This window comes from Rutilus rutilus (assembly GCF_951802725.1).
Source record: "Rutilus rutilus genome assembly, chromosome: 23".
Taxonomy (NCBI): Eukaryota; Metazoa; Chordata; class Actinopteri; order Cypriniformes; family Leuciscidae; genus Rutilus; species Rutilus rutilus.
Window position 1 is genome coordinate 25,508,094 of NC_140233.1, and position 14,001 is coordinate 25,522,094.

General features: G+C 40.2%; 1 protein-coding gene across 2 annotated transcripts in view; it reads left to right on the forward strand.

The window, feature by feature from the left end:
* Positions 1 to 11,456: 11,456 nt before the first annotated feature.
* The window catches only part of ankrd27 (ankyrin repeat domain 27 (VPS9 domain)), a 46,495-nt gene continuing 43,950 nt past the window's right edge, over positions 11,457 to 14,001 (forward strand). For both annotated transcript variants that reach the window (XM_084397105.1, XM_084397106.1), the window contains exon 1: positions 11,457 to 11,578. The gene's annotated coding sequence lies outside the window, so the exon portion shown is untranslated. The remainder of the gene's footprint in view (positions 11,579 to 14,001) is intronic.

A 14,001-nucleotide genomic window follows, 5' to 3' on the forward strand; every position in this document is an offset into this window, starting at 1 on the left:
TGTTTCTGTTTAAGAAATATTAAGAAAGGAAGTGTTCTCTACAACATATATTTAAAATGGATTAATGTACATGAATACATGAATAAACTAGCAATACTTCACTTTACCCTTGCAACAACGGAAACGACCCAAACGAAGGGGCCCAGTTAACACAGAACGTTCCCCTAATGTTATTTCTTGGTTATTTTTTTGCACAGCAAAAAAGCCAGTGTACATTTAACTCAATTTGAGTCAAATTTAACACTCCTGAAATGTATATATGACTCCCTCCATTTTGGAGTTAAAATAACACTTTTGAAAGTGTGAAATATATACATTACTCATGGAGTACATTTGAACTCTTACAGTGTTTAAAATGTACTCCGTGAGTAATGTGCATATTTCACACTTTCAAAAGTGTTATTTTAACTCCAAAATGGAGGGAGTCATATATACATTTCAGGAGTGTTAAATTTGACTCAAATTGAGTTTGTATTTATGAGATGTGCTTTTTGACAAAAGGAATCTTTTCAGAAATAAAAGCAAAGCATTTAACCTATTGATAACATTGAATGCACATCAAAACAATCCAGAAAGTTAGAATTCGGTTCATTGTAAAGTTAAAAATAAAGGCAAAATGCAAACAGTTGTTTTAACAAACTAGTTTTTATTAACGAACAAGTCCCTTTACATATGTTAACTTTTAAAATAAATGAAGGCAAAATATAGGCATTTCTGTCATCAGAATTATGTGAAAGCTGCTCATCAAATGGTCTGTATCTCTGTAATACTTCAAATCCTGTACATGTCAGTGAATGTAAGTCCTGTGTCAGTGAAGTTGAGTCAATACCTTCGACTTTGCAACAGTACAGCAACAACATTCAACAGATGAAAAACAGTTGCAGGATATGAGTGGATCAGTTGTGTCCAGTTGCTAACAGTAAAGTTCAGTGCATAGCCTAGTTGTTTCACAGAGCAGGAAAGGCTGTGCAGATCCAACTTTCTCAAAATCCTGGAGTGCTGGTTCCCTAGAGTAGACAACACAAAACCAGACCATTTACAATTAATACTATTTGTGTTTTATAAATACAGCAAGGTGACTCAAACAATAAACTATTTTAAACTATTAATAAACTGATTTCCAAGTAAATTAAAGACTTAATTCATCCAAAAATGTAAATTCTGTCATTATTCACCCTTATGTTGTTCCAAACCAGTAAGAGTTTTGCTCATCTTCGGAACACTTAAAGGGATAGTTCGGCCAAAAATTATATTTAACCCAATATTTACTCGCCCTCAAGCCGTTTGAGATGCATGTCGATCTTTTTTCAGACGAACACATTTTCAGTTATTTTAGAAAATGTCTTAGATCTTTCAGTGGTTATAGTGTGAAGCTATGGGGTCCACCTCCTTCAAGTCCAAAAATGTGCATGCATCCTTCACAAAAGTAATCCATCCGGCTCCAGGGGGATAAACGAAGGCCTTCTGAGGGTAATCCGTGCGGTTTTGTCGTAAAAATATACATATTTAAAACTTTATAAACGAAAATAACTGGCTTCCGGCAACGGTCGACGCGCGTTCACGGAGATGGATGCTGGCGTATGACGTAGGACGTAGCGTAGGAAGCGTTGTGACGTAGAACGAACGTGACAGCGCAGCCAGTAAATATGTATATATTTTATGACGAAACCGCACGGATTACCCTCAGAAGGCCTTCGTTTATCCCCCTGGAGCCGGATGGATTACTTTTGTGAAGGATGCATGCACATTTTTGGACTTGAAGGAGGTGGACCCCATAACTTCACATTATAATCACTGAAAGATCTAAGACATTTTCTAAAATAACTGAAAATGTGTTCGTCTGATAAAAGATTGACATATGCATCTCGAACGGCTTGAGGGCGATTAAATCATGGGTTAAATATCATTTTTGGCCGAACTATCTCTTTAAAATATTTTTTATAAAATCTAAGAGATTTCTGTCCCTTCATCGACAGCCTATTCAACTATCACTTACAAAGCCACAGAAAGGTATAAAGGAAATCATAAGTAATCCATGTGACTCAGGTGGTTTAACTTCAAAAATTTTTATGAAGCAACAAGAGCGCTTTGTTTGCACAAAAAAACAACAAAAAAACTCAACTTTATTTACAAATTATTAATCTTCGATGCACGCTCACTTAACGCATGTTGGAAATTAATATTTTATAAATTAAGTGGTAAATGTTTTGTTGCTGCAAACACAGCACTTGCGTAGTTTAATAAAATGTATGTTAAACCACTGGAGTCGCATGGAGTACTTTAATGATGTACCTTTACACCTTTCTGGGGCTTGAACATGGTATTTGCGTGGACTGTCAATGGAGGGACGGGAAACTCTCAGATTTAATTAAAAATATCCTAATTTGTGTTGTGAAGATGAAATAAAGTCTTGCATGTTTGGAACGAGATGAGGGTAAGTAATGACATAATTTCCATTTGTAGGTGAACTAACCCTTTAGGAATAAATTTAGACACGCACCTTAAGAAATCTCTCTAAATAGTCAGCTGACGGAAGAATCTTTGTTCCCTTCTTGTGGCTTTGTGATGTTGGAGGCAGGTGATGGGCAGAGATTTCCCAATCAGTTGAGTCTAAAATTAAAAACCAAGAAAACATCTACCTATCAAATCATGAAAACAATTGGTTTGAAAACTAATTTTATTTAAGGAAAAGGAAAAGTAACTTTTGTAAAGTAATTTGACTGGACAAATTCAAAATGACTGTTATGAAACACAAAAAATCTAGTTATACCAAATAGCAACAAAGCTAGAATTTTTTATTTATGTTTATGCACATGATTATCTCATATGTTATCTGTAAAATCTGACCCTCACCAGGTTCTAGTCTGTAACGTTACAGCCTTTAAAGACCAAGCCTGGTTAGCCTTAGCCACTTGGTGCAGCATGGAAATACTCCTAGCAAACACAAATAACACAATCAATACATTTAAACATGAAAGCATATTCAAATATCAACCAAAATTGAATCTGATAAATACATTTTCATAAACATAATCTTAAAGAATTACTTACACATTCTAAGAAAGTTTGTTTTTCAGATAAAATGAAAGTAAAAGATAGTTTGAGGATAAATACATTATGATATTTGCACATCACAAATATTGTCATAAAACAAAATAACATTATAAAATACGTATTGTACGTTAAATGAGTTAAAACACTTACTCTGTGTTCTCACCGTTAAAAGCAAACCCCGCGTCTGCACTGCGTCACGAGCCAAAGAAGATGCAGGGCATAATGTTAGTCTGTGAGAAAGGTTTAGGCGCACATCACATAAATATCGTTATAAAACATTATAATGCCATGAAATACATGTTGTAAATTAGGTTAAAAACACTTACTTTGGGTGTTCCCTGTTGACGTTACAAGCAAACCTTCTCGTCGTCAGCTCCGTATTGAGTCAAAGATGTCGCCTTTGAGAAAGGTTTCGGCTCGTTTAAGCACGCAGAGCATTTAAATTTCTCTATAAATCAATATGTTATAAAATACATATTGTAAATTAGATAAAACACTTACTTTCGTCGTTTCTCTGTTTAAAAGCAACCTCATCCTGGTCTGCTCCGCATCGCGCGTCAACGAAAATGCCTTTCTGAGAACGATTTAGCCGTTCACACAGCACATACATATTGTAATAAAACAATATGATGTAATAAAAGTTTATAAAATGCATATATAAATGCGATAAAACACTTCATATCTGCGTTTTCCCTCCTCGTATGCCTTGCATCGCGAGTCAAAGAAAATGGCGTCTGTGAAAAAAGTTTCAGGTGGTTTCGTCGCGCCCAGCGCGTAAATGTCCCGGATGTAACTAATAACACTCTCTCGGTGTAAATTTAGTAACTCTACATATTTACACCAGCCAGAGGGTGCGGTTTACACTAGCAGTGTTAATCCCTTGAAATTCAACACCAGAAATTTACGTTCTTTAATTCTTCGTTCTTTTTTGGTTTTATTTTTATGTAACAATAAAATAACGTTCCCAGAACGTTGCTGGGTGGTTACCATAAAAAAATAACGTTCTGGGAACCATAAACTAACATTCTGAGAATGTTCTGGGTACCAAAAACTAACGTTATGGGAACCAAAAATTGTTAGCTGGGGGGGTGGTTTTTGGAATAAACTGCTGCTTCAATGTATATATGAAGAGTTCAGATGCAAAAGCCTTCAGTTCAGTAATTTCACTTAAATGACAATAAATAGGTCATTTTCATTGCCATTTAAGTTAAATTACTGAATTTGAATATACAAGCTTGATAAAAATGATCATTCTAGAAGAAAATTTCAGATGACACTAGAGGCTTTTGCATCTGAACTCTTCATATATAATGAGTGATTATAATCAAGGTATTAATCAATATGTTTCCTTCTAAACATCACATGAGTTGAATGACTTCTCTGGAGATTTTACTTTGTTATAGAAGTAACTAGTGTGATGTTCTTTTTTATGTATTCTCTAATGTCTGTATTTGATCTCTGAATGCAGTAACAGTGCTTGCTCATTTAGCCCGGCTTCCAGAAATGAAATATGGACTCGTTTTGTGTTTGAGAAAGGTCTTCAATGGGTTAAAACATATAGGGGTCATTGAAGTCAATAATTTAAGGGACCATTTCTTTGTTAAAGGAACACTTCGACTTTTTGGGACTTTAGCTTATTCACCGTATCCCCCAGAATTAGATAAGTCCATACATACCTTTTTCATCTCCGTGCGTGCTGTAAGTCTGTTTGAGGCACCCACCGCTAGCCTAGCTTAGCACAAAGACTGGATGTAAATGGCTACAGTTAGCATACTAATCCCAATAAGTGACAACATTTTTACAGGTTACAGGTTAAAGGGTAATTAAACCCTGAACCACTGGCATTATTGGAAATTGACTGAGTTGTTGTTCTGGACATGCTGGCGCCCAGCAACCCAAATCTGAGAACTGGAAGGTCACGACGTGCCTAACTTCAGGGTCCGAGTGTCAGCCGCATAATCGACGGAGATATGCTTCAGTCTATCTGTATATGTGTGAAAAAATTATTATGTTTATCTATTTCTTAGCCAATGAGAATCATTCAATCTGTAAGCAAGGACGTAGCTTTTGGTGAAGACATTGGTGTAGACATTGGTGAAGGGTATAACTGTGTGTGTGTGTGTGTGTGTGTGTGTGTGTGTGTGTGTGTGTGTGTGTGTGTGTGTGTGTGTGTGTGTGTGTGTCACAGATGTATAACTGCTGTGATCTTTGTAACTATAAGAGGGGCGGCCTACAAACTCCTGTGTGAGTCTTGAAGCTAATTTCTGCCTGATGAAACTGCAAACTATCTTCAGTAAAACTTTTCTTCAATTTATTATAATTCTGACTCCGGGTCTTCTTTCAAACATCTGGTCCTTGGGTCCTAAACTGTGACCCGCTAACAGGCTATAAACTGAAAATAGAAATTAACCAGATCCAAATTGCCACCAACAAGTCGATATTTAAGCAGCCATTAATTATAATATTAACTGTCCAAAATTCACAAATTACTCAGTGTATTATATTATCTATATATATCAAAAGTGTTACGGGTTACATTCAGGTTACATTGTCAATAGATATGAGATTCAGTTTTCTTTATTAATTATTATTATTATTATTATTATTATTATAGCAGTTCTTATTAGCAGTTCTTATTAGCAGTTAATAACGCATCTATCTGATAATAGTGATGTGCATATTGCAACATCTCTGCAATTCACTCCAGTCAAGTAATGCATATGTAAATTTTGCAAGCTTATTTTGTCCATTAGATTGAAAGATCTGAAAAAGTCCATACATTTACCCGCCCATAGACGCTCCCCTTGAAGTAATCAGGACAGAAGTGGTTGAAAGTGGACAAAAGAGACGTATTAAAACACCAGGTGTAAACGGGAATGAGTCTCCCTCGTCTACGTGTGATCCGATTGACCAAAACACACTTAATACCAGGTTTGAACAGGGTCACAGATCCTCAATTGGTTTGAGATCTGGGGAATTTGGAGGGAAATACCTTGAACTCTTTTTCATTCCTGAACAATTTTTGCAGAGTGTCAGTGCGCATTATCCTGCTAAAAGAAGCCACTGCCATCAGGGAACACCATTGTCCTGAAGGGGTGTATGGTCTGCAACTTTAGCTAGTGGCACATGTCAAACTAATATCCATACCAGGACTCAGGGTTTCCCAGCAGAACATTAGAGCATAACACTGCCTCCACCGGCTGCCTTCTTCCCATTGTGCATCATACTGCCATCGTTTTCACAGGTAAACAACACACACAGCTGTCCTAAATGAAAAGACGATTCATCAGACCATGCATCCTTCTTCTCAATGGTTCTACCCTTTTAGGCACTTTTAGTGGTGGACAATCATGGGCAATCTGACCAGTCTGTGGCTAAGCAGAAAACCTGCTGTGTTTCCATTACCCTTCAAATTGCGGAAATTGAAACTGCGAATTGAACATACGCCCAATGGAAACACGTCAATTTCGCTAAAACTCACATATATCGCAAAAAAGTTTTTTACGCTCGCATGAGGTGGATTTTTTCAGGCAATTCGAAAAAAGAATATTTCGCAAACCTGCAATGGATTTTTCGTATTTACAGGTCACCTGGTGTACGTATCAGTCTTTTATTTATTTATTTATTTGGGACAGTGCACATTCATGAACAATCTACACTTCTGTACTGACTGTAAATGAGCCAGATATATGAGCATAAATGCTAATTTTCATCTGTAGTCCCAAGGCAGGAAGACATCAACACAAAAAGATAATATGACAATATACAACACATAAGGATATGACAATATACAGTATCAGGGTAAGTGGGACATTCTCTAATGTTTGTTGGGAGGCTGTTCCAAAAGTGACTTCCTCTGATAGACAGAACAGTTTGTCCAAAGGCTTTTTGTCTGTGCGGGATCTCTAGGTCTCCTCTAAATGAGGCTCTGGTGCAAAAACCTCGGTCAGACTTTGGTTTAATGTATGTAGAAAGTGGAGGTGGGGCTAGTCCTTGAAAAACTTTATAAATTAAACTGCTATTTTTAAAATGAATAAAATGTTCAAAATATTGTATTTTTCCAAAATATTACACTGATGGAATGACGGAGGCTTTTGATCAAATATTTGTATAGATTGTTTTAAATAACATTTCTAGGTGTAAAAATAACCGCATCAGCATACATTTGGAAATTGACTTTTTGACAATCGTTTGGCAGATCATTTATATATACAGAGAACAATACTGGTCCCAAAATAGAGCCCTGCTGGACAATCCAGGTAAGACAAAATAGTGCCACTAACACTCACAGATTGTCTTCTGCTGGACAAGTAAGATTGAAACCAAGCTAGCGCATCTTCTGCAAAGTTGGAGTGAGTCAGTTTAGACAGAAGGGCTCGATGATCTACTGTATCGAACGCCTTCTTTAAATCCAAAAAGATTGCACCAACACAGGTGGTTTTATCAAGCAAGGATTTCACTGTTTCTACGAAGACACAGTGTGCCGTCTCTGTGGAGTGGTACTGGCGAAACCGAAATTGCATGGGGTGCAGGAGACAGAATGGCCGTGGCTGAGGTGTTTTTTCAGCATCTTGGCGATCCACTTTTCTGCAACCTTAGATACAACACGGAGGATGCTGATGGGGCGATAATTTGAAATGTTTGTTTTGTCTCCTGATTTAAAAATTGGTGAGACTATAGCCACCTTCCATCCTGATGGAACAACTGCCATTTTAATTGATAGATTTATCAGATGTGTTATCGAGCATACCAGCGCATCTTTGTGTATTTTAAAAAAATGTGTGTCAAGGCCATACGCATCTTTGGCCTTTGAGGGTTTCATGGACTTAATAATGTTAGCCACTTATAGATCAGTTATTTGCTCTAAAGTTTTATTTAAATAACATTGGTTAATGGAAACGCAGTAATTTCGCGATAGTTTTTTATCGACATTTAGAAAATGTTGCAAAGGTTTTGCCCAAATCTGTTATGGAAACGTGGCTTGTGATGCTCTGAGTGTTCTGACACCTTTCTATCACAGGCAGGCAGCATTACGTTTTTATCAGTTTGACAGGCATTACAGCGGGGCAAGGAAGAGGAGATGCCAACAACAGCAGTCGTAGTTTATTTAACAAAACAAAAACAAAGAAGGAAGTCCACAGGTGAGAAAACAATAGGATAACTTTACAAACTTAAAGACGAACCAGACGAAACCGATGGAGGGGGCAGAGCCAGAGAACCGGACGAAACCGATGGAGGGGGCAGAGCCAGAGAACCGGACGAAACCGATGGAGGGGAAGAGCCAGAGAACCGGACGAAACCGATGGAGGGGAAGAGCCAGAGAACCGGACGACGCTGATGGAGGGGGCGGAGCCAGATAACCGGATGAAGCCGATGGAGGGGGCAGAGCCAGAGAACCGGACGACGCTGATGGAGGGGAAGAGCCAGAGAACCGGACGACGCTGATGGAGGGGGCGGAGCCAGATAACCGGATGAAGCCGATGGATGGGGCAGAGCCAGAGAACCAGACGAAACCGATGGAGGGGGCAGAGCCAGAGAACCGGACGAAACCGATGGAGGGGGCAGAGCCAGAGAACTGGACGAAACCGATGGAGGGGAAGAGCCAGAGAACCGGACGACGCTGATGGAGGGGGCAGAGCCAGAGAACCGGACGAAACCGATGGAGGGGGCAGAGCCAGAGAACTGGACGAAACCGATGGAGGGGAAGAGCCAGAGAACCGGACGACGCTGATGGAGGGGGCGGAGCCAGATAACCGGATGAAGCCGATGGAGGGGGCAGAGCCAGAGAACCGGACAAAGCCGATGGAGCGGAAGAGCCAGAGAACCGGATGACGCTGATGGAGGGGGCGGAGCCAGATAACCGGACGAAACCGATGGAGGGGGCAGAGCCAGAGAACTGGACGAAACCGATGGAGCGGAAGAGCCAGAGAACGAGACGAAGCCGATGGAGGGGGCAGAGCCAGAGAACCGGACGAAACCGATGGAGGGGAAGAGCCAGAGAACGAGACGAAGCCGATGGAGGGGGCAGAGCCAGAGAACCGGACGAAACCGATGGAGGGGAAGAGCCAGAGAACGAGACGAAGCCGATGGAGGGGGCAGAGCCAGAGAACCGGACGAAACCGATGGAGGGGGCAGAGCCAGAGAACTGGACGAAACCGATGGAGCGGAAGAGCCAGAGAACCGGACGACGCTGATGGAGGGGGCGGAGCCAGATAACCGGATGAAGCCGATGGAGGGGGCAGAGCCAGAGAACCGGACAAAGCCGATGGAGGGGAAGAGCCAGAGAACCGGATGACGCTGATGGAGGGGGCGGAGCCAGATAACCGGACGAAACCGATGGAGGGGGCAGAGCCAGAGAACTGGACGAAACCGATGGAGCGGAAGAGCCAGAGAACGAGACGAAGCCGATGGAGGGGGCAGAGCCAGAGAACCGGACGAAACCGATGGAGGGGAAGAGCCAGAGAACGAGACGAAGCCGATGGAGGGGGCAGAGCCAGAGAACCGGACGAAACCGATGGAGGGGAAGAGCCAGAGAACGAGACGAAGCCGATGGAGGGGGCAGAGCCAGAGAACCGGACGAAACCGATGGAGGGGGCAGAGCCAGAGAACTGGACGAAACTGATGGAGCGGAAGAGCCAGAGAACCGGACGACGCTGATGGAGGGGGCAGAGCCAGATAACCGGAAGAAGCCGATGGAGGGGGCAGAGCCAGAGAACGGACAAAGCCGATGGAGGGGAAGAGCCAGAGAACCAGACGAAGCCGATGGAGGGGGCGGAGCCAGATAACCGGATGAAGCCGATGGAGGGGAAGAGCCAGAGAACCAGACGAAGAGGGGAAGAGCCAGAGAACCAGACGAAGCCGATGGAGGGGGCAGAGCCAGAGAACCAGACGAAGCTGATGGAGGGGGCGGAGCCAGATAACCGGATGAAGCCGATGGAGGGGCAGAGCCAGAGAACCAGACGAAGCCGATGGAGGGGAAGAGCCAGAGAACCAGACGAAGAGGGGAAGAGCCAGAGAACCAGACGAAGCCGATGGAGGGGGCAGAGCCAGAGAACCAGACGAAGCCGATGGAGGGGGCGGAGCCAGATAACCGGATGAAGCCGATGGAGGGGGCAGAGCCAGAGAACCGGACGAAGCCGATGGAGGGGAAGAGCCAGATAACCAGACGAAGCCGATGGAGGGGGGCGGAGCCAGATAACCGGATGAAGCCGATGGAGGGGGCAGAGCCAGAGAACCGACCGAAGCCGATGGAGGGGGCGGAGCCGGAGAACCGGAAGCAGAGTGGAGCCAGCAGAGATGATGAAGTGTGGAAACTGATGGTTGTGAGGTTGACCTTGAGCACCTCACCATGGCAGTGTTCATTATTTGGAAGGAGGGAGGAGAACTTCATAAACCACCTGCTGACATTCGCATTGTGATCGATCGAGGGAGTTGAAGTTTTGAATCTTTTCAGAGTTTCAAGAATGTCTCAGAGTTTTAGTTGATAGATGTTTCAGTTGTTTTTGTATGATTTGTATATGTCAGTGTACTGTCAGTGTGTAAACTGAACAAACGTTAATAAATACTTATAAAGCAATTTGAGTCTTTGAGGCAATCGAATTAAGTTTATGTAAATAAAAGGATTGAACAAACTTAAATAATATAAGTGTGATTGACCTAGTTAAATTAAGTTGATAAAAAGTTGAAAAACTAAGATGCCGTTACCAATTGAAGTAATTTGTTAAGTTGATACAACTGTTTGCTTTTTTCAGTGTATGTAATGTATGAACGATCCTGATTCTGAAACATTAGACATTAGAAAGTATACATCATTCAATATATTTATCTATATAAACTTTCATAGGTTTTTTGAAAGTCAAAAGGAAATTGCTCTATATTATAACAATTTTGCTTGTGCCGTAAGTACATAAATCTTCAAAAGTGAATAATTAATAAAAAGTAATACAATAATAACATACTATTAGATTGATTTAAATAATTTAATGAGAGGTGTAAAATAATATTACATGACTAGCCTATATCATACAAATATTAAATTGTCATCCTAATTTAAAATGAACATGTTTACTTGTATTTAAACATATTATTGAATGAATAAAACCTGTTTTATAAAATGACCAGGTTTGATAAACAAGGCTTTGGAGTTTTCCACTAGAGTACGCTGTTGTCCAGGCAAGCTCATGCCAAGTAATTCATTCAAGTTTTCCCAATTATTTTATTTTATTGTTATTTTTTACATTTTTGTAATTTTAATTGTTTGTGCATCTGTTCTTAAATTTAGATAATCTTCAGAAGATTTTGCCTAACCTAAACAAGACGCTTCCCTGTGTCACGATAGCAAACTGAAAGACGCTTTGTGATTGGTTAACACTTCATCGAGTACAGCTCTGATTGGTGTGTGTCATTTTACAGTAATCATCAGTGTGTGACTGACGATAGTTGTCTGAAATGTTTCTGCGTTCGCTGCCAAACTCCAGTAAATGTTCTGTTTACCACTTTACCATCTTGTACATAATTATTTGAGGTAAGACGAACCTGTTTCCTCTTTCAAGACGGCTTAATAGTTATATCTTCAGTGGTTTTGCTCTTTTGTTTTAGAGCTGTTAGCAATAGCAAGTCTGAGGGGCTGACAGAAAATTAACGCTAATATTAGCACTCATATTGTCATTATTTATATACTGTATCAATGAAACATGCATGTATACACAAATAATTACAACTAATCAAATACCATACTTGATCAATCATTTGACCCATGCAGTTTGTGTTTTCTTCTGGTTTGCAAATGGCTAGTTAGCATCGGATGCTATTTTTACCATTAGTCATGAAATACAGATGATGTTTTATTACGCATAGTGTTGAATTACAAATGATGTGTGATCTGAATCGGCGTCAGGCTCAGATACTGATTCCAGACTCAACCTATGCATGCCATGTATAAAAATATGCACACTAAGCATATGTTGTTGTTGTTTTGAGTCTCCTGTTATTTTCCCTTAAATTGTGTGCTTACTTTTATCAATATTATCTGCATTGTCTAAGGCCTTTATCTATTTACTAACGAGTATAAGTGTTTACAGCAAACACAGTGTTCATGATTGTAATACATGAGCATAACTTTTGTAATGTGTATTGATTTGCAATGAGGCACGTGATCATATTTTTGAATTGAAACTTCAGAGCTGTCTGTTGTTTTCTTTTTATCATTTGATGCATTATTTCTGAACAAAATAATTAATTTTCAGAAGAAGAAGAAGAAAAAAAGAAACCTGCCATTTAGGCTAAAAGTTTTGAAGTCTTTATTGACAAGATTTTCAGGAATTCACTAGAGATTGTCCATTGAAATTGATTTTGTGAATCCCCCCACACAATTAAACAAGTGGTGAGAAAATTGTAATGATTTCTTTTACATTGTTGGGAAGTAGGCAACCAGTTTAAAGTAATATAATGCAGTGTGGTCAGTTTGCATCATTACTTCACAGTCTGTGTCAGAAATGGAGTCCGTGGGACTGTCGTCACCTGATGATTGAGGTCGATTTGAGTTTCATCTGCTTTTAACATTATTGCCATTGTTTGACCTAGTGGGAAACATACAGATTGAACAGGAGAGGTCCAAGGATAGATCCCTGGAGGACTCCGCAAGTTAACATATAATGCCATTATATTCAAATACTATCAGGCCTTATTCACTATTCAGGTCCTGAATTTTAGCATAGGACTGTGATGACTGCGTGTAACTTTGAGGCTGTCTTGCAAGATTGGTGCTTATAATGCAGGAATTCACCCAAAATACATATAGCAATGTGGATTGAATAAATTAACACAGATAAACAGATCAAATCATTTCTGTAAGACTGTAATATCACCAACAGTGAGAGTGAATCAGCACTATCAGGTAATCGAGCTGCAAACTGCAATAAAACCCTTTCGCTTGCGTTTGCAATCGGTGACCCACTGCAGCAGGAACATGTGTTTGAACACCCAATATTTAACACAGCATCCATCACTTACCAGGTCTACTTGGTATAAGGGATGATCTGCCTTTTTTTTTTTTATTATTATTAAAGATTAAAATGGGTCCATCAACTGTCTGGTTACTGACATTCTTCAAAATATATATTTTTTGTGTTCAGCAGAAGAAAGAAATTCAGACAGGTTTGAAACAACTTGAGGGTGAGTAAATGATGACAGCATTCAGAATTCATTTTTTTAAGTGAACTATTCCTTTAAAAGTAATGCTGGGTACACACCAAAAGATTTTTGACATCTTATAAGATTTTCAAAATGTGATAGACCACAAACATGAGGACAAAAAATCCTAGATTTAACGGTTTTGCTCCTATAGTGTGCGGTGTGCCATGATGTGACAAAGACAGCACACCACACACCAACAGATTTTCAACCAGAGTCTCGACTGTGAACACAGGAAATCTCGCAAAATCTCGCGAGACCTCAGAATAAGCACGGCGGATGATATGCAGGAAGAAATTGAGAGGATAGCAGAGCTGCCAACTCTCACGCATTCACCGTGAGACACACGCAATTGACACTTTTCACACGCTCTCACGCCACACATCCATTTTCTCACGCACAGAAAAATCGCGAAGCAAAGAGGACACGGAGACCGACAGACTAGACAGAGCAGGTTACTTAAAAAAATCTCAGCTCTCAGATTCTGTCACTTTTATTACGAAATTCAAACAATAAATACCGTTTTGGTGCTTGTAAATGTACCATTACCAACCCCCAGTTCTCATAATTAACAGTTAACTGATATTAAGAATTTTGACTGATTAATACTGGTTAAATATCTGTAATTTAATTTAACACTCCGCGGCTCTCCTCGTAGATCAGACCGGAGATGCGCTTGACTCCGCCGCGTCATGGTTAAATGTGTGTGTTTGTTGTAGTCCAGCCAGATGATCTCTGAGGACAGTAAAATGACAT